Source organism: Protopterus annectens, chromosome 3.part0 (genome assembly GCF_019279795.1).
Source record: "Protopterus annectens isolate FY-2018-M chromosome 3.part0, PAN1.0, whole genome shotgun sequence".
In the NCBI taxonomy this organism is placed as follows: domain Eukaryota; kingdom Metazoa; phylum Chordata; order Ceratodontiformes; family Protopteridae; genus Protopterus; species Protopterus annectens.
Genome location: NC_056731.1, coordinates 1758075995 through 1758097644, shown reverse-complemented (window position 1 = coordinate 1758097644; position 21650 = coordinate 1758075995).

Genomic DNA, 21650 nt, shown 5'->3' with positions numbered 1-21650 from the left:
ACAGCATGATGGAGTGAGTCCACAAAGTAAGGAGAAGTAGGAAAATCAGGAGACATCTGAAGAAGAAATATGGACATGGGAAAGGAAAAGAGATTTAATATGGTGCAATATTTATGCAAAGGAGAAAACAAAACTAATCAATACAAAAAAAGCAGCACCAAAAATATTTGAAGAGAAATACAGGCAAATAAATCTGGATATGGAAAACTTTACAATACAAAAAAAATAAGAAGACAAAGATGAAAAGTAGAAAAGGAGATTAATAATGGAGAAGTTAAAGAAATAGAAACTGAGGTTATGGAGTACCCCCAAAGTGAAGGATTCCATGTAGAAAATCCAATTCAGAAAATACCACAACAGGATAGCGCAATGGATATCCAAATTAAGGGGAAACCAGTGGAATGGGAAGCAATTGGTCAGGTGCCATATGAAGATATTTTGGAGCCTTCCACAGGAAATCAGTATAAATGTTCACTTGGAGCTGGACAGCAAGGGAAGGAACAGGAAACTGTGGAAACTCTGACACAGTCAATGTTGAGGAGTGATAGGCCAGTAAGTTCCTATATGAGAGAGCAACGAATGGCGCAGGATGAAATTGAAGACAATGTGCCACAGGAAGATGCTATAGAACTTTCTATAGATGCCCACAGGAAATGGAAAATAAAAAATGTGCCCTCAGTTTAGAAGAAAATGAGCTAAGAGAAGAGTTGTTTGATTTAATAGCAATAGATATATTAAGATCAATGAAAGAAATAGACTGCAGAAGGTCAATAAAATGCAAAAAGTCAGAAGTTTGATAAAACAAATGAACATAGTAATTAGGACTATCCATGTGATATAACAGAAGTAAACAGGATATATTACTGTGCAGCTAAATTAATAACTGATAAAGTCCTACTGCAAGAACACAAGGTAGTGAGGGAAAGGAAGGGGAAAAATTGAATACCATCATGGAAGTCGTAAAACTGTCAGCCCAGCTAGCTAGAATTTTGTAAATAATTCTACATATGTTATTATAAATATTAATATGATCCATATGCTTGTCTACAAATGTAAGTAAACTGTATGTTATGTGCTGAGCTTCAGAAATGTAACCACAGTGCACCCTGCTGGAAAAGAGCAGAAATGTATATGGACTATATACCTGTGCAAATGTATGTTTCATAGTAGAAATTGGGATATACAGAGTTAACTTGCAAACTTTGAGAAAATAAGTAAAAAGTTTTATGATTGTGTTTACCACAGCTAGAATACAGAATGTCTGCAGCTAGAAATTATTTCTCTTCTTTGGAAACAGAGATGATTACGGGTTTCAAGGGCAAAAGTGTTTTACTGGTTTTATGATTTCCAGTTCCAGGCAACTTCTGAAGAATAAGTATTTTTGACACACAGGTGTCAATTTTAAAGTTCTGTTAGCCTGGGGAACTAAAGGCAGAAGCAACCAGAATGATGTATTCTGAGATAACCTAGCAGAAATGTTTGATAGTAATTTTAAAACTATCTCAGAGAGTGAATCTGTGCATTTTGTTTCTTGTCTTGGATCTGAACACATCCATCTTCAACACTTCTGACCTGTATTTGCCTGGCTCTGTAAGTAAGACTTAGATCATAGTATCTCTCTTAGAGATAGATAGGAATATAGCAAGATTAGTTCAGGTATTTTCATGTGAGACTGTCCTGAAATGTTGTTTTAAAATATTTCCTGTGATTCTGAACTCTGTTGTCACTGTGTTGAGTTATTGAGTATTGTCTTGTGCTTTTATTATTTATTATTAAATATATTTAAACCTTTTAATTGTGTCTGGTTTGTTAGAGATATTTAAGCTCTTAGAGTACTTACATATGTATTTGGTGACACTACAGTCTACTGTTAAATAGCCTTTCTGTTGGTCACACTTACCATTTGGATAATAGTAACATTACACAGTAGAACTGGTCTCCCTTAGCTTCAACAGAGGGTTCATTTTTTTGTTGGTTCTCAGCTTGCTTTTTTTGGATAAGAGTGGTTGGTGGCAGCTGGTACTACCGTAGAGTCTGGACAGAAGGTAGCATAGCTAGTGAATCTGTACCAGTCTTGCCCAGGAGTGTTCGTGTGTTTGTATATAAATCAAATCACAAAGTGTGTGTGTGTGTGTGTGTGTGTGTGTGTGTGTGTGTGTGTGTGTGTGTGTGTGTGTGTGTGTGTGTGCTACTTGAGCAGGGACACAATCCACTGGTGGGACAGAGAGGGTGCTTGAGGTTTTGGCTTGACCACTCGGCTGAGATCTTAACCCTATAGCTATGCCAGTGGGGAGTCTTATTGGGGATCTAGAGAAAGAAGGAGAAACCAGCCCCAGACTGACTGTGATCTCTGTGTGCTCTTAAGGGAAATTGTACTTTACTGCTTGTGTACTTGTCATCCTCCGAATGTGCACATCCCTCACTGATGTTAGTGGTGAGAATTGAAGCTCCTTGATCATTGGGTCAGTGCAGGGGCGTCATAGAAGTATCGAACTGAGAAAACTATAAATCAGTTAAGACAAGAAGTGTCACTGATGGAAAAATATAGAAGAGGAAACATATCAACAAAAATACTAAGAAAGATAGACATAATAAAAGCAATCTACAGCTTAAGAACAGACCAGGATCTATCATGCACAATCGCAAATAACAAGCTAAAAATCTCAGCACAGGTGGAAAAACTTAGATGATACACAGATAAATATAAAGGAAAAGTACAAAATAACCAATTTATTGATGACCCAAACATTTTCTATAGAGAGTTGGGAAATAAGGTAAAATGAATTAAAAGACCACCAAAAAAGGAAGAAATAGATACATTTTGGAGAAGTATTTATGAAGATCCTGTGGAACATAACAAAGATGCTAAATGGATAGAGGAAGTAAAAGAAAGACTAAGAAGTTTAAAGGTACAGGACATGAAATGAGATGAAATATCAACCAGAGAGATTTAAACAAAGTTAAGAAAAGCCCCCAATTGAAAACCCCCAGGCCCAGATGCAGTACGTAACTTCTGGTTAAAAGTATTAACATCTTTTCATGAAACTTATGAGTAAGAACTATTTATATGCACACCCTGAACACACACCAACCTGGCTAACAACAGGAAAAACAATGCTACTACTTAAGAGTAAACCTGCAAGCTACCCTAAAAACTATACACCAACAACTTGCCTTCCGACGATGTATAAACTTCTTCTTATTATTTCAGCTTTTCCTGGTTAGGGGCTGCCACAGTGGATCACCTGTCTGCTCATGACTGGCAGTGGAGTTTTAAAGTGTCAACTTGCTAGCCCGGTGCCCAACCTTCCACAGAAGGCACACATACACATGCACTCATGCCTAGGGCCAATTTAGAGTGTCCAATCCACCTACAGCATGTCTTTGGGATGAAACCAGAGCACCTGGAGGAAACCCACGAAACCACAGGGAGGACATGCAGACTCCGCACAGGAGGCACCCCAGCTGAGGATCGAACCGGAGAGCTTCTTGCTGTGAGGTGGCAACGCTAACCGCTGCACCACCACGGCCGCCCTGGCGATGTATAAACTATACACTGGAATTTATGCCATCAGAGTTTATAGTTATTTAGAAGAAAACTCAGTTATGGCAGTAGATCAAAAGGGCAATAAAAGAAAGTCATATGGGACAAAGGATCATTTGTTCTTAAATAAAGTCATAGTGCAGAAGTGTAAAAAGGGGAAGAATATAAGTATGGCATGGATTGACTATAAAAAAGCATTTGACAGTATCCCACATTTATGGATAAAAGAGTGCTTAAAAATGTATAAGATACACCCTACACTGATCAACTACATTACAGTGACCATGAAACAGTGGCAGACCACTTTGCTATTAAGCCATAATAAAGGACAAATTATTATTCCATGGATAAAAATTCAAAGGGGGATATTCCAGGGTGACTCTCTGTCACTGTTGTTATTCTGTCTTGCCCTTAACCCATTAAGCTGTCTACTTAACAGCGCTATGGCTAACATTTGGCTCCTAGAAAACAACAAAGTGTAAAGACTTCTCATCTTCGCTTTGTTGATGATTTAAAACTGTATAGCTCATCAAATGAGGAACTGAAAGCACAGCTGCAAGTTAAGAATGTCATTTGGTCTTGATAAATGTACAAAAGCAACCTTTAAAGCAGGAAAACTGCAGCAACAAGAAAACATCAGTTTGTGACAGGAATGTGATATAAAAGAACTTAAGCAAGAGGAAGTGTATAAATATCTGGGAACTGATGAAGGATCAGCAATAAAACATGAACAAATGCAAATAAAACTTAGTAAGGAATACTTTAAAAGACTTAAATTAATCCTGAAAACAGCGTTGACATCTAGGAACAAAATTCAAGCCATAAACCAATTTGCTCTTCCTGTCCTAACTTACAGTTTTGGAGTGATTGACTGGCCCCAAAACATGTTGGATAGATTAGATAAGAAAACATGAAGGACGTTTCATGCTCACCAAATGATTTATAAAAATCAGTGCATACCAAGATTATATATTCCCCGTTCCGAAGGAAGGGTGACCTCACAAGATCCAAACATAGTGAAAGTTTTGAAACATGAAGAAAATAAATCTAAGATGACTTGTCTCCTTAATCTAGCAGAAGCATATCAGCATCAAGCAGGAATGGAAATCAAACCAGAAGTATACAAAAATCAGACAGCAACTGATTGTGCCAAAAAACAAAAGAAACAATGAAGGACCAGATGAGAAGGCAAGAAATGTAGAAAATGCATAAATATAGTTGTAAGTATAGAAAACTTCTGGAAGAACCTCATGTTGATCAGGAACGAATGCAGGAATGGTTAAGAAGAGGCAAATTCAAACCAAGAGATGAAAGGTTAATATTCTCAGCCCAAGATAGTGGGCTGCATATATGTTGGTTTACAAAGTCCATTAAACATGTGGGAGAAACAGACAAATGTAGGTTTTGTAAAACCGAATTGGAAACAGTTGCACACCTCTTTGCTGGTTATGACATACTAATGGCCGAAGGACTGTATACTGAAAGGCATAATAATGTGGCAAGACTGCTGCACTTGGGATTGTGTAAACTTTATGGTGTTGAAGTGGCTGAAAAACACTGGAAACATGAGCCATAAAGCATCACAGAAAATGATGAAGTCTACATCACATAGGATCACCCATTACCAACAGTTCAAAAGATAGATGCCAGAAAATTGGATATAGTGATCCATGAAAAGAAGACAAAAGTAGCATTGATCATTAAAATCGCCACACCCAGTGACTACAGTGTGTTGTGTACAGAGAGACACAAAATCCTAAAATATCAGGATTTGCTAGCAGAAACGAGAACAATATGGAAGAAAGATACCCAGACAGATTTAATAGTAGTAGGAACAACGGGTCTTATAAAAAAAAGAATCTACAATCGTATTTAGACATATTACCAATACATGTAACCCCATACAAGCTGCAGAAGGAGTCACTACTGGGCACATTGCGGTTGCTGCGAAGTGTACTTCTGGCTGACATCAAAGATTGAAATAATATTGTTTGTTTGTGTCTTTCGGCTTTTATTAATTTCATGAATTTTAATTGTACTTTGACTTGGGAATGGGGTCCATTCCGTCATGGTATTAAAAACCCAAAAGACCTGGAGAAATTGAAAAAAAAGAAGGCTTGTCACACATACCCCACTCAATGGCATGAAATGTGAAGCACATGGTGATACATATACATTATAAATAGCACATGAATAATAAAAATAAGGAATGCAAGCCTGTGCATACATAGATATGCAGGAAGCATACAAATGTCTGGGCAATGGGCAACACACAAACAAAACATGAACACTGATTGAATCTACTCATTTACTACTGCCTTGTGTGTATATGCCTTGTGTGTATATGCCTTGCATGTGTATGATACCCGAGCACAGTGTCACAATATCATATTGTCCCAGTAAATATACATTGGAATTATGATACATCACAAAATGGTACAGACACACATATACAGTACATATTGCAAGTATATTTGAACATATAGGCCAAAACTATAAGGGGGTTAAGAGATGGGCAACATATATCCACAGTAATAAGGAAATATATGCATGAGACATCTGACACACAAAAGATGGGGTAGGCATAGATAAGTAAATAAATTGCACATGTACATGCCCCAACATAAAATGGACTACAAGTCCCCACAACGTACATTAAAACAAATAGCCAATGACTGACACGGTGTGCATTGGTGATGACTATGAATATGTCTGTGTGTAAATGACATAAACAACACAATAATGTGCAATAGTTAAACAGCAATTAGCATAGGTACATAACGAAAGTAGGGTTCAATATCACATACCCATATATACTACTATGCTAACATAAGACAACAGGTGGCACACTCACAGAAAGTGATACAAACAGAACATATAAATGTGCATGACTAATCAAAGGACAATCATATATATGCAACTATACCACACCATCTGTGGGTGAATGTCACATAAAAACTATAGCCTTGCAGTGGTTGATTAATAGCTTTTGCGATGTTAGGAGCAACCAATTGTACAGTTATACAAAGGAAGGCTGCCACATTATACATAATGGCAACTGGATAGATATGTTAACATGTGCAGTACACTGCCAGGGTGTACGCATGTTGCAATATATGCTATATGCACACTGCAATGGCCCCTTTCTCAGGCATTTTGCTTGTAGTGTGCACAGACTACATAGAAAACTCATACATCCCAGACTCAAAAGAAATCCAAAGTGTTTAATTTCACCATTTCTGGAAACTGAAGGAAGCTCTAGTGATAAGAAACATCTCCATACTAAGACAGCCCCATATTTTATTTATTTATTTTATTTTTATTTAACATTTGTTGACCGGGAATGTCCGACTAGGTTCCACAGAGCCTGTTTTCAGCGGAGGCCCAGGGAGAAACGCTCCAGATGCATGTCTTTGGAATAGGGTATGCATACTGGAAAGTATGACTGAACTAGAATTTTATAATTTAACTAAATAACTAAAATTGTTACTAAGATACCTGTGTAGAAGTGCACACTACTTGCACCCCTCATACCCACAATGCATTCTAGCTTGACCCTGTATAACTGAGGAAGATATCCTGACCAGGAGATTTATTAAAAAAAAAAAAAAAAAAAAGAAAACATAACCATCTTGCTAAGCCATAACTTCTAGTACAAGTGGTAGCAACTGCTCTAGATGTAAACTAACAGTAAATTAATGGAGATAGTGATATTTCACTAAACTCTAGTTGTACCCTTGCTCAAAATTCAGAAGCAAATATCTTCCCATAATCTGACTAAAGTATAACTACTAGACATTAGGAAACTAAACTTTTAGAAATAAAACAGCAGGCTACATTACTGTATCTTACCTTATCAGAGGCTATATCTCAGATAGTCTTTTAAGCAAAAACTTCTTACAGATGGAGAGTTTCATCCTAATTCCAGACCTGATACCCACCACTCAGACTGATACAACAGAAAAAAATCATACCACCCAAACCACATATCCCATACTGCTCACTTACTAGTTAACTTTCTTTACAATAAATGCCAGAAGCATAACAAGCAAAATTACTGAGCAACATGCTTGGATTTCCTGCCACAAACCCAATATCATGGTCATAACTGAAACATGGCTAAAGTCTAACATCAGTAATACTGAAATCCTACCATTTGATTATAATACAATACAAAATGACCACTGTAAAAGAAAAGGTGGTGATGTTACATTAATTTTACCAAATCACTACAACCTAACATCATGTAATGCTCCTATACCACAAGTCAACAAAGCTGAAATTCTTATTACACTCCTAAAACTAAACAAACAAAAGCAAATACGTACAATCAAGTTATGTATTTCCCCCCAGTGACAATATCAATTTATTCTAAGAAATCTTGTACTGGACCTCAAGTAATAACTCCTATGAAACAATAAATAATGCAAGCAGATCTAAATATAAAGTGGTTTGAAATTGCATCCACTACTCCAAAATCTAGTATCAACTTATAAGGCTTTAAGCAACTCATATGGAATCCAACCTATCTCAGTAAAATCTCAATTTTTTTACTGGACTAGATTCTTGTGTCTGACCCCACTATGGTCATGAATCAGGTACCTCACATAATTCTCTCGGTGACCACTCTGCCCAGCCTATATTAACTGATTTACAAAAAATGTCCTTAAACAACAAGCAGTAAAAACCATATATAACCTAAGTAAATTTAACCCTGAAACACATTCAGTGCAATGCTCTCATCATTCATCTAGAACATACTAAAGTCCATCCCTTTAAACAAAACTATAATGACATTTAATACAATATTCTACAATATTGTTAACAAATCAGCACTCCAAGGAGCAAGAGAATAAAAGTACACGATTATCCCTGGTTAACTAAGACTACTAGAAAATCAATGCAGAACAGAGAAAAGGCGTGGCACAAAAGAAATCCTCTAACAGTATAAAATATGCAGCCAGGCAAAACAATAAATAACCTCAGGTAAAAAATGTACTATAATAATTTCCAGAATAGTTGTAAAACAGATGCTAAAAACTTCTGGTTAACAAGCATTTTCCCCGGGCCTCTGCTGAAAATTGGCTTTGTTCCAAGTCAGACTTTCCCAGTAAACAAATGTTAAATAAATAAAAATAAATAAATAAGCAATCAACAACATAATGCAACCTGGGCAAAAAAAAAAAAAAAAAAACATAATCCCAGCCCATTTTCAAACAGTATTATAATGAATTTTACAACACAATTTAATAACTTAGAAAGTACAAAAACACACTGTATAGGGCAAATGTGGTACTGCTCAAGCAATAAAAGCAAGTAATAAGTGAAATCAACAACAGGGAAGTCCACGAACCATGTAGTCCATATAATAAATCGAACATAAATAAAAAACTCTGTTTTATTTCAAAACTGGTAAGCACTTTCACATAGGATGAATAACTAGTAATAGTAGAAAACACTGGTGATACCAAGGTAAAACCACCAAGACTTTATTTAAATAAAACAGATAACTCACTAAGTGCTTTCACCCATGTAGGGCATCTTCAGAGTCAGTTTTTCACATCTAATCACAGCCTTTAAATACACATTTCAATTAACACATAATTAGTTAATCTATCCTTTAAACTTTTTATTTTAACCCTTGAATGTTATTAGTGTAGTTATAGTAAAAAATCGTTTTGTATAAACACCAAATACTCAATAAATAATAATGTAACAAGTATTGTTTCAATACCTAAACTCAAAACATACATATAAAACATATTAATAAAATAAAATATGTATAGAAAGTGTATATCTATGAATAAGTATATATATATATATATATATATATATATATATATATATATATATATATATATATATATATAAAGTAAATGCAAAATATATAATATAACAAAGTACATGTGAGCACATGTGTCTTGTGTATCTGACTGAAAGTCAAAACATACTCTGTTGTTCTTGTCTATTAGATACAAGCTGTTTTGTGTTTTAATATGCATGCTAGAGATAAGGTGTCATTAATGCCAGGTGCACTGCTTGTGTCCAATCGTATTTGCCATAAGCATTCCCTGACTTCTAAAATGATTTTATAATCACCACCAAAGTCCTTAGTGTATAGTCTGTGTATAACAAAAAATAAAAACTTTTTATAGTTAATACAATCTTTACTATGATTGCACAATGAATTAGTTAATTTATTATTTTTGATGTCCCTGTTATGTTCCATAATTCTTTGTCTCAGCTTTCTTGTGGTCATGCCAATATAGAAGGCTGGACAAGATAAACAAGTAGCCGCATAAATGACTATTTTGGTATTACAATTACAATAACCTGGACTCCTCAGGGACCTCTTGAAATTACCCACTTGAACATATGGGCCATCATTAATATATTTACATGCTTTACAGTTACCACATTTAGCCATCCTGGCAGGCCCTTGACCAGTAGACATAGATGTTCTTTCCAAATGTTCTTTAATATTCAAACCCCTACTGTTGATAAAAAAGGGGCCCTTTCCTAATGTGTCTTGCATGTCTGTGGGGAGTACACTTTGCCAAGTCCATTGAATGATGTGTTTAACTTCAATGGTTGTGGCATTGTATTGTATGTGGCAGGTATATAAAACCATACCTGTTTGAACATTCTTCACTTTATGTTTATGGATATTATTGTTCTCTACATCCCTTTGGCTATCTAACAAAATAGGCATGACATCTGTGGCTCTTCTTTCAATAATATCCTGTTTAACTATAGTGAGTAAATCCATAGGATAGCCCCTTTGGACAAACAAGTCAATTAGTGCCTCCAGTTCTTCCAGAAATCTGTTGTCCTCACTAACTATACGTGACACCCTAATCATCTGGCCTTTGGCCACATTCTTCTTTACATAATAAGGATGACAACAGTTGTAATGTAAAAATGTGTTGCTATATGTCTTCTTCTTAAATAATTTGGATTCTACCTTCCCTTCTTTGAAGTATAAAAGTAAATCCAGATAGTCGATGGTGTTTCTGTCTGTCTTGTTGGTGAATTTTGAAAATGTTGTGGTGTTGTAAAATCATCCAACTCATATCGAGAGCCTTTCCAAAGGAACAGTATGTCATCCAAGAATCTTAAATAAATGATTATCTTGGATCTATAATCAGATGTCAAAACATACTGTTCCTCCCATTCAGCTAATACTAAGTTGGCATAAATAGGGTTTGAATATTAAAGAACATTTGGAAAGAACATCTATGTCTACTGGTCAAGGGCCTGCCAGGATGGCTAAATGTGGTAACTGTAAAGCATGTAAATATATTAATGATGGCCCATATGTTCAAGTGGGTAATTTCAAGAGGACCCTGAGGAGTCCAGGTTATTGTAATTGTAATACCAAAATGGTCATTTATGCGGCTACTTGTTTATCTTGTCCAGCCTTCTATACTGGCATGACCACAAGAAAGCTGAGACAAAGAATTATGGAATATAACAGGGACATCAAAAATAAGAAATTAACTAATTCATTGTACAATCATAGTAAAAATTGTATTAACTATAAAAAGTTTTTATTTTTTGTTATAGACAGACTATACACTAAGGAGTTTGGTGGTGATTATAAAACCATTTTAGAAGTCAGGGAATGCTTATGGCAAATACGATTGGACGCAAGCAAAGCACCTGGCATTAATGACACCTTATCTCTAGCATGCATATTTAAACACAAGGCAGCTTGTATCTAATAGACAAGAACAACAGAGTATGTTTTGACTTTCAGTCAGATGCACAAGACACGTGCTCACATGTACATTGTTATATTATATATTTTGCATTTACTTTATATATATATATATATATATATATATATACTTATTCATAGATATACACTTTCTATACATATTTTATTTTATTAATATGTTTCATATGTATGTTTTGAGTTTAGGTATTGAAACAATACTTGTTACGTTATTATTTATTGAATATTTGGTGTTTATACAAAAAGATTGTTTACTATAACTACACTAATGACATTCAAGGGTTAAAATAAAAAGTTTAAAGGATAGATTTATTGTGACTAATTATGTGTTAATTGAAATGTGCATTCAAAGGCTGTGATTAGATGTGATAAACTGACTCTGAAGATGCCCTACATGGGTGAAAGTGCTTAGTCAGTTATCTGTTTTATTTAAATAAAGTCTTGGTGGTTTTACCTTGGTATCACCAGTGTTTTCTACTATTACTAACTTTCACATAGGAGCTTCTTCAGACCATTAAACAAATATTGGTCCAAGCATATTTAAATAGTACACATGAACCAATCAGCTTAGGTTAAACCACGGTTTTATATATCTATCTATAGATATATATATATATATATATATATAGATATATATATATATATATATATATATATATATATATATATATATATATATAGATAGATAGATAGATATATATATAAGGAATCTAACTGAGAGTAAGGAAGTTAGGTGGATTTTAAGGCTTAGGGCAGATAGGGGTATGGGCTTGAATTGTCCCCTCACAGTAAGACATTGTCCAGTTCGATTCTCAGCTAGAGCGTCTTCTGTGTGGAGACATGCGTGAATGGGTGTACCTTTGTTGAAGGTTGTGCATCAGGGTTGGCAACTCGGCACGTAAAAATCTACTGCCAGTCATTAGTGGACCGGAGTTCTGCTGTGGCAACCCCTAACCGGGAAAAGCCGAAAGACACAACAAAAGTGCCGGAGGTGTATTTTTTTGTGATATTACTTTAAATTAGTACACCTAGGTGGTTTAACATAAGCTGATCCGTTCATGTGTAGTATTTAAATGTGCTTGGACTAGTATTTGTTTGATGGTCTGAAGAAGCTCCTGTGTGAAAGTGCTTACCAGTTTTGAAATGAAACAGAGTTTTTTTATTTATGGTGAATTTATTCAATGGGCTGCATGATTCGTGGACTGCTCTTTTGTTGATTTCACAATTTAATAACTGTTTTATAGATAGTATAGCATTCATTACAAAGGGTTTTAACTTTACCCAACTTTACTCAAATGAACAATCCCAAGATACTTCGACATTCAACCTTCAGACAATGCCTATAATCACTATCAAACATCTGGTAAACAAGTTAAAAGTTTGCTCTACCTCTGCAGATAATTTTTACCTAAAAGTAGCAACTAGTAGCATAGTCTATCCCATTTTCATCCTCATGAATAGATCTATACGAGAATGATATGCTCCCAAGCTCTGAAAAAAAGTCATACAACATTCCCCTCCACAAATGAGGTAATTCAACCGATATCACAAACTTTAGACCAAAAGTAATAATATCCCCACTTTTAATAATACTGGAAAAATGTGTGCATAAGCAACTTTTACAATGTCTTACACAGGAGCAACTTTAAACCTTAACCCAACAGGGTTTTCAACCATCCCATAGTACTAATACAGCTCTACTGTCATTCATAGAAACAGTCAATAAAGCCAGGGAAAGTGACAAATTCATATCTACATTATTCCTTAATCTATCAAAAACCTTCGGAAATGTCATCATTAGGCCTTACAGCAAATACCTTAAACTGGTTTCAGAGCTATCTCAAAGATGGATTCCAATCATTAAAATGGCAAAACACTCTATCCCCTTTCTCCCTGTTAATACAGGTGTCTCTCAAGGCTCAATCCTTGGATGCTTATTAATGTACTTACCAACTCACACTACACATGCATACAACATACCTCCATTATACAATATGATGATGATTCAACACTTATTTGCTCATCAACCAACTCACCTACAGAAATTACTCAGGAATCCTTTGCTGTCACATAAAAATGGTTAAAAAACTATCAAGTTATGCTTAATCCAACAAAATTAAACTATTGTTATTTTTCCTCACATCAAAGTCCCATGAAAAAAACAACTTCAAAATATGTTTCCCTTAATAGTGCCAGTATTGAACTAACCTCTCAAACTAAGCTGCTAGGAATGATACTAGATGGCACTCTTAGATTTGATTACCACATACAAAATGCTATAAAAAACACATCAAAAATTAGGTCTACTCTACAGACCTAGAAATGTCCTCACCCCTACCTCTAGTCACACTAGCAAAAACTTCCTTCCTTCCACTTCTCCTCTACAGTGGTCCCATTCTCACAAATGTTCAAAAAATCAAATATTCAAAAACTGGAACAATGTTATAATAAAACTGCCAAATTTGGTACTTGTGCACAATACTGTACCCATCATTTTACTGTGCTAAAACCCTTAACTGGCTAGAACTACCCAACTACTTAAAATATACTCACTTACTCTCTGCAGATAAGTTTACTAAGTATCCTGACACAGGTGCTGCTCTAAATGCAACTCTACAAAAATACTCATCCAGTCACCCTCTGTGATCAAATAACCAAAAGCAAATTACTGTCTAGTGACCTAGCAAGTCAGCAGGATACTCTCTTTACTTCAACTCTGTTATCAAAGCTTGGAATTCCCTCCCTACTTCCATTAGAACAACTACATATAATCCTTCAAACTCTATCTAAAAGACTACCTAAAAAGGAATAGCTCTACTCCTGCTCTACACCAGGATAACCATCTACAATCCTGCTTAAAGTTCACATCTACTTTCGACTTATTCGTGAAAATATTCCTATCAAGTCTCTCTCCTAGTGTCTCCATAAACATTCTATTTTCTCCATAATTCCCCTAACTCTCCTTTAACTCTAATATATCCACACAAAACATCAGCCCCATGCTTCATACTTCAATGAAAACTCTATATCACATCCCCCAAATGTCTCCAATATATACTTAGGACCATGCTAGATAAAGTTTGGTTATTGTTTCACTACATTCAACATAACTTTCTTTTCAAAATATTTAGGCATCATGTCTATCTTCACTAGTATATCTGAAACTAAACAGTCCCATAACAATCTTAGACTCTCATGTGAACAACTTACTTCATTCTATCACACCCACCATGTTGCCTCTCAGTTATGAAAATATTTGACTCTGTGTACCCAGTTTATCTCTACTTTTGTAAATATTTGGCTCTGTGCATTAGTGTTTCAAATGTAATTTTTATTTACCATTAAAAACTTAGCAAAAACAATAAAAGCCGTAATGTAGAGTGACTCCAGAGGTTCCTTACAAAAAGAATACAAGGTATAACAAACCAGTCTTATGCAAAGCACCTTAAAGCTCTTTCCCTCTATTCAAGTATCCTATAGAATGCTGAGGGGTGATCTATGCCTCACTTACAAGGCATCTGCAAACCCCACACTTATGAATCTTCTGCATATTTGTAAGTCAAACAGTACCAGAAATACAAGGTCTAGGGACCTGAATGTTGTCTGTGATTTAAACAGAACATGCTGCAGAGACAGATATGTGTCCCAGACACTGCCCCTCCTATGGAACAGGCTTTTCATCCATGTGAAGCTGAGTTTATCTATTACCCAGTTTAAGCACAGCCTAGACCATTGGATGGGAAATAGGACATTTGCACCAGACCTGGCACCCACGTCCCTTATGGACAGAGGTAGCTTATAAATGCCTGGCCTCAATGTCCTGTTTGGATACAGGACATCATTATTCTTTTGGGAAAACTTGACTAGGCTTAGAAAGGCAACTTGGATCATTAGCTTAGTAATAGCCTATGAAACAATATATGCCATAAGCAGCAATCACCAAGACATCAAACACATATTATAACTTATATATACAAAATATTGTCATTAACCATTATCTGCAAGTATAACACAGTTATCATTTTGGTTGTGTCAGCAAAAGTCCTACAACTGCAAAATAAGCCATTAATATTGGAAGGGCCTGTACATATGCAGTTTGCACAGAAATAATTGCTTGGTAAACGTTATACACAATACATTGACACTTATACCTTGGGGATGCCCGATGGAAATCTTGTCATCTAATTTGCATATATGGATGCCATCTGACTAACATTCTCATACAGGAGATGGACACCTGATAATGGTCCTATAGGGCAGAAATAAGACTGAAGATAATAACATACACCGCTCTCATTTTGCTGCTCCTCTACCCTGTGCATATGCTCAGAGCACTGAGCTCTGTTACAGGCACATTACTCAGCAAGTGCAGCTGTATCATACACATTAGGAAAATAGACTAGAAATAACCAAAAGCTGTATTCAAACCTACAGTAGTCATCTTTGTTCATAGCAAAGTCCAGAACCCTACCTCCCTCACTAATTGTTCTTTGTAATCCAAAAGGTAGCTAATGGAATTTTTTTGTGATCTATGACTATGAATATGAAACATGACATGCCATGTGACCCTGTCTACACATACTTCTGATATACAAGGTGACTTTTTGATAAAATATGAGACAGGCCCAATGTAACATCTGAAGAATGATGTGATCTGCACTGTACATTTTTCAATGATATTAAACAAAGTTACTGGTATAGCCATAGTAGTGTTAGAAAGCTGAGGTTTACAGTTTTGGCATATATCCCCCAGTAATACATGCAGTGTTTATAAACTGTCACCTAGTATACAACACACAAAAGACAAATACTACATAAGTAGGTAATAGTATGCACAGTTATACAAATAACAATGCAACTGTATATGTATACTGTTTACAAATTAGAATAGCTTGACATATGTACAAAGAGATGTTGGCTATCAAATATAAACATACACATTATCCTACTAAGTATGGAGATGGACAAAAACAGAGATATCTATACAATAAGGTGATAAGGTAAGCCAAGTCTAAAAAGTACCCTACATAACTTGTAAGTGAAGATACAAGCCTATCTCCCTTATGAACACATAGTTAGGTCTTACAAGACTTAACTGTCTGATGGGGGAGTCAAACCCACAAAAAGAAGGCAATCTGGACTGTAGTCATTTACATAACCCACAGTGCTAACCCCTTAATTATACCCCAACCAAAGAAATACTGACTCAGGTTTCCTGTAAATCAAGTGTGATTACAGCACACACTCCAATGGAATGCAGATGTTCACATAATATTCTAGCACAGACAAATATTAATCAAATAATATTTAATGCTGTGCATACATACTTTGATTTCAATGCAAGCTGCAATGGAATCACAGGGATATCTGTGGTAACTATGTAAATAATATGGAAATATCTCAAATGTAGTGAATAATGAAGAAATGCTCAGTCATCCATGGCATAAAACAATCTGGTACTAAAACACAGAAATCACCTCACATAGGTTCCAAGTAACACACATCTCAATGTTAAACAAGAAAAAGAATGGCCATGACAGGGACTAAAAGACAACAGTGGGATTCAAACCCAAAACAACATAGCAGGTACGAGTGCAGTTAATGACATTAGCCAAAAGTGCTAAATCATCAGCTATGACATTGTGCAGTGACCACACACACAAATGTGATGTGTATGTAGTCTGATTACTGCACTCAGTCATATCAAATGCATGGTGACCCGCAGAGCTGGATCATGGTCAAATGGGGCCGTAGGCATGGTAATGGATCAGGGCTTCCCAACACACATAGCAGCCCCCCATCCCCTCCCCACAGTCATTACAGTGTCCCATTACTTGGCTATTTCTCCCCAGTTACCATAAGCACTTTTCAATCCTGTAAGTGTACATACTATTTTCTTCTTTATGTCTACAATGACTACAGATATTTGGATTTAATTTAAAACTTTTATTTCAAATTTTATAGCACAGACACTGATAGAAGTTTGCTAAACAAAACAGTCTCACAATGAAAACAGAATTAGCATTAACAGCAAACTTCTCTGCCATTGAAACTCACAGTCATTGAAATGGCATTGAAACCCACATTCAAAGAAAATGCATCTGGCCAGTGGTAGATAAAGATTAAATGTGGGCTATTTTCAAACCATAGGCCCCATGCACACATCTTTAGAACCATGCAGACATGCATGTGTTCTTTGATTCACCTTCCTGATTGTATTAAATTATATTTCTTGTATAATACAGCACCACTTGTTAGACTGCATTTTAACTTTATACTTCTGAACAACATTTTCCAGTAAGTAATAAAACAAAACATACGATGCAATAATATAATATTTCAACAATAAAAGGCCACTCAGTATCAGTCAATACCACAATCTCTGTGGAAGAAAAAGTCATCTGAATAATTCCACATTAAAGGGATTTGTAACTAATGAAGGGGTTGCTGCTAACACACAACTTTATATTTCAGTGTTTAATTGACAAATCCATTGCCTGCTGCCCTTGAAGAATAAATTGGGTTGATTAAATAAAAAAGGGTAAGCTGGCAATACTGCAATAAGAAATGGATGGCAAACCAACAGCAGGTTCATAGTTATTAGGCAGCTTATCCAAAGGAGGACAAACTCAGTACTGCAGCACCCCCCCCACACACACACCTTAAAGTACAAAACAGTATCAGCAATTTATTTACCTAGTGTCGGATCAACAGCAAGTATGCTACCTATTGTGCTACTAACACTGCTTTCAAAGGACATAGCAAAAACAGTGCTGATCATTTGCTGAACACAAACAGTTACACATTGAAAACAGACTGAGAGTAAGCAGCAACAAACTTCTCTTCCATTAAAACTCACAATTCCTTGAAAATACACTGAAGCTCACAATCCCTTAAAATGCACTGAAACTCAGTCCCTTGAAAATGCACTTTGAGTGCCCTGGTATTTGGAGTTGAAAATTCAGGCTCTTGTCTCCTGTAACTAAGGTACAGGTTTTCAGCCTCAGCAAATTACCCAACCTACCACCCCTAACTAGGACATTTCACCCACACACATAAGATTCATTCAGTTGTACCATAATCCAGATAATCCTCTGAGGTACACACACAGATTAATTCAGTCATACATTAACCCTGATAATTTCCTGTGGTAGCAGGAATGAATAGGCATTTACAATGCTTAAATTCCACATGCATGGACTCGGAAAAGAAGAAGCAACAGCAGGTGGTGTATGCCTTGACGCACTCACAGACACAAAGGTCAAAGGGTATTCATTCTCTTAAAGAAGAAGAATGAATGCCCTTAAACAAAAAAAATATATATATATTTTTTTAAATTAAAACATAAATGTTGTGGCAGCCCTCAGATCAGTGGGCTCCTTCCCAGCCAGTGGGCCCTAGGTGGCTGCCTAGGTTGCCTGTTGCTGAATCTGGTGACCTGCACTGATGTTACAGTTCTCTGACTCAGTCAAGAAGTACTGTAGGTGGGCATAGGTTAATAAAAACCTAGAACAACAGTCACAAATTTAACTTTCTATGACAATTCCAATGGAATTTCACACCCATCAGTGTTAAGAAAGTACTCCTTATAGTATATTCTGAAAGAATTGCAGAGAACAACAAAATCTATAGTCATCAGTGGCCTATGCACTAGAGGTGTTAATGCACCTCAAAAAGTAAATACAAGTACAGATTGCTCCCTGATCCAGTACACAGTCTTGTAAAATAATCATATTAACTAAAAAAAATCAAAATGCTTTGTCCAAATATGTTTCTGATATCAAGGAGTCAGTGGGATTTGAGCCTAAGTATAATAAACCTCTATACACATTGCAACATTGCTCAATGAAAAAAAAATGCTTAATCGTCCATGGCCTGTGAGCTGTAGGCATTATTGCACTCCAGTAATGAAATATTTGCATAGATTACTTCCTTAGTAAGTATACAATCTTACAAAATAATCAGATTAAATAAAGATGATCAAACTGCTTTGTCCACATATGCTGTGTGTACCTAGCAGTTAGTGGGATTTGAACTTATTGATAATCAATCTCCATATATATAGTGTGCCATTACTTAACCAGATGAGATAATGGACATCACTGTATACTTATGGATGAGCAGCATTTGAGAATGACTAGCACTTTTATTGGGTCAATACCAGCATTCCTTCATACCACCTGCTATTTAAATATCAGACAAACAGAGCAAAACCTGTTATCAGAAATAAGTCAAAAACTATTAAATAGTGAATAAGCCAAAAAATAAAAATAGTTGCTGGAACCAAGAACTGTGGGTATATACTTTAGAACTAAAGTCTGTGGTTCCAGCAACTACTTTTATTTTTTGGGTTATTTAAATATCCTGCTCACCTGCTTGTTTGGCCAAGCTAGTGTGCAGATAATGTTACTATGCACAGTTAGACATCCATCAATATGTAACTGTAACATTTTAATTCCATTACAATTTCCCTGCTCATATTCATATTCATATTCATACATGTATTATATATAGAATAGCTATGGAGGCTACTTTTTCTCACAATATATATTCAGTTAATGCTTACAATAAGTACTAAGGTTTATGAGGTAGATTATGGCTCTTACTGTAGGCATCTTGAGGCCTGGTAACAAACCTCTGTGATCCTATTTTTTTAGGTCAGCCCTGTCTCTTTGGCAAAGATCTTCATATTGATGCTGGGTCTGCATGCCTGCACTGTAGATCCAGGTACATCAAAGGAGTTCCTGCACAATCCATTTCCAAATGTCATTTTGAGTGAAATACCTGGGTTTTGCTTGCCTCCTCCTCTCATGCCCAGCTTAGATGGCCAGCATTTAATAGGTCTCATCATCAGTTCATTTGGGCACATGAACATGCCACAACCTCTCCTCAGTCAACAAAGCCTCAAAACCCTTGGTAAAGATGTTCAAAACCACAGTCTGAAAATTGCTCACTGAAGTCCCACTCAATTTGCAGGTAACAATGATATGACAGGAAAATGTATCAGCATCACATTTTAAAAATGGCATACATGCGGTGGTAGCAGACTATTGGTGGTCATCAGCCAAGTGTTCCAGATGTTTTCATTCAATGATGACTATTGTGTATTTATGCTGACCACTGTAGACTTATGCAGAACTATTGGTTAATGCCCAGAGATTCGGGAATTTAAATGGGCATTCGCTGATGGAATTTCAAGACATTGTATGTTAATATAGCAATGACCCACGCCTGGGTGTGGGTAATGCTGGATTTACCCACGGTTGGTGTGGTTTGGTCATGAGAGCGAAGCCTGAGTGGCCAAACAAAGTCAACCGTGGGTAAATCCAGCATTACCCACACCCAGAAGTAGGTTATTGCTATTATACAATGACATTATTTAAGAAAAAGTAATTACTTTTCTTAAATAATGGCATTGTATAATGCCTCCTTGCTGCCCTTCCACTGCTGTCTGGTATTCTGTGGCAGTTCTGATATACTGCACATGCGTATGCTTACGCAGTACATCAGAGCTGTGGGTGGAAGCAACAGAGAAAGCAAGATCTCTATTGCTTCTTACAACCTGTCTCGCTATGTTAAAGGAGTTTAACGTAGCGAGACAGCTTCAAAAAAAGCAACGGAGAATCTCCGTTGCTTTTTTTAAAGCTATCTCGCTATGTTAAACCCATTTAACATAGCGAGACAGCTTTAAAAAAAGTGACGGAGAAAGCAAAATCTCCATTGCTTTTTACAACGTGTCTCGCTATGTTAAAGGACTTTAACATAGTGTGACAGTGTTAAAAAAAGCAACAGAAAATCTCCGTTGCTTTTTTTAAAGCTGTCTCGCTATGTTAAACCCATTTAACATAGAGCGACAGCTTTAAAGAAAGCAACGGAGAAAGCAAGATCTCAGTTACTTTTTTTAAAGCTGTCTCGCTATGTTAAACTCCTTTAACATAGTGAGACAGTGTGTAAAAAGCAACGGAGATCTTGCGTTCTCCGTTGCTGTAAAAAAAGATTTATAGTAAAGGAAAAAGTCTGGGCGACCGGACCTTTTTCCATTAGTATAAGTCTGATTTATAACGTGTACGCTGACCAATCAGTGTGCAGGTTTTGGAATATTAATGGGGGGTCATTGTATAATGACACTCCTCAATTATATATGGCACAGATGGTTCTTAATAGGCATTGCTCTGAGCTAAGCTCACTGTTAGGTATAGCTGCCTGACTGCATTTATCCAAAAGGTAAGCTATCTTGAGGTCAGCTGTCTGTATTGCTTTTGTGGAATACAATGCTCGTTATTACTCTACTATGTTCATAGTTTGTGTGAAACCTCTAACACATATTTCATCTATTTTTTGTTTTGGAAATTATATGCTCATCAATAT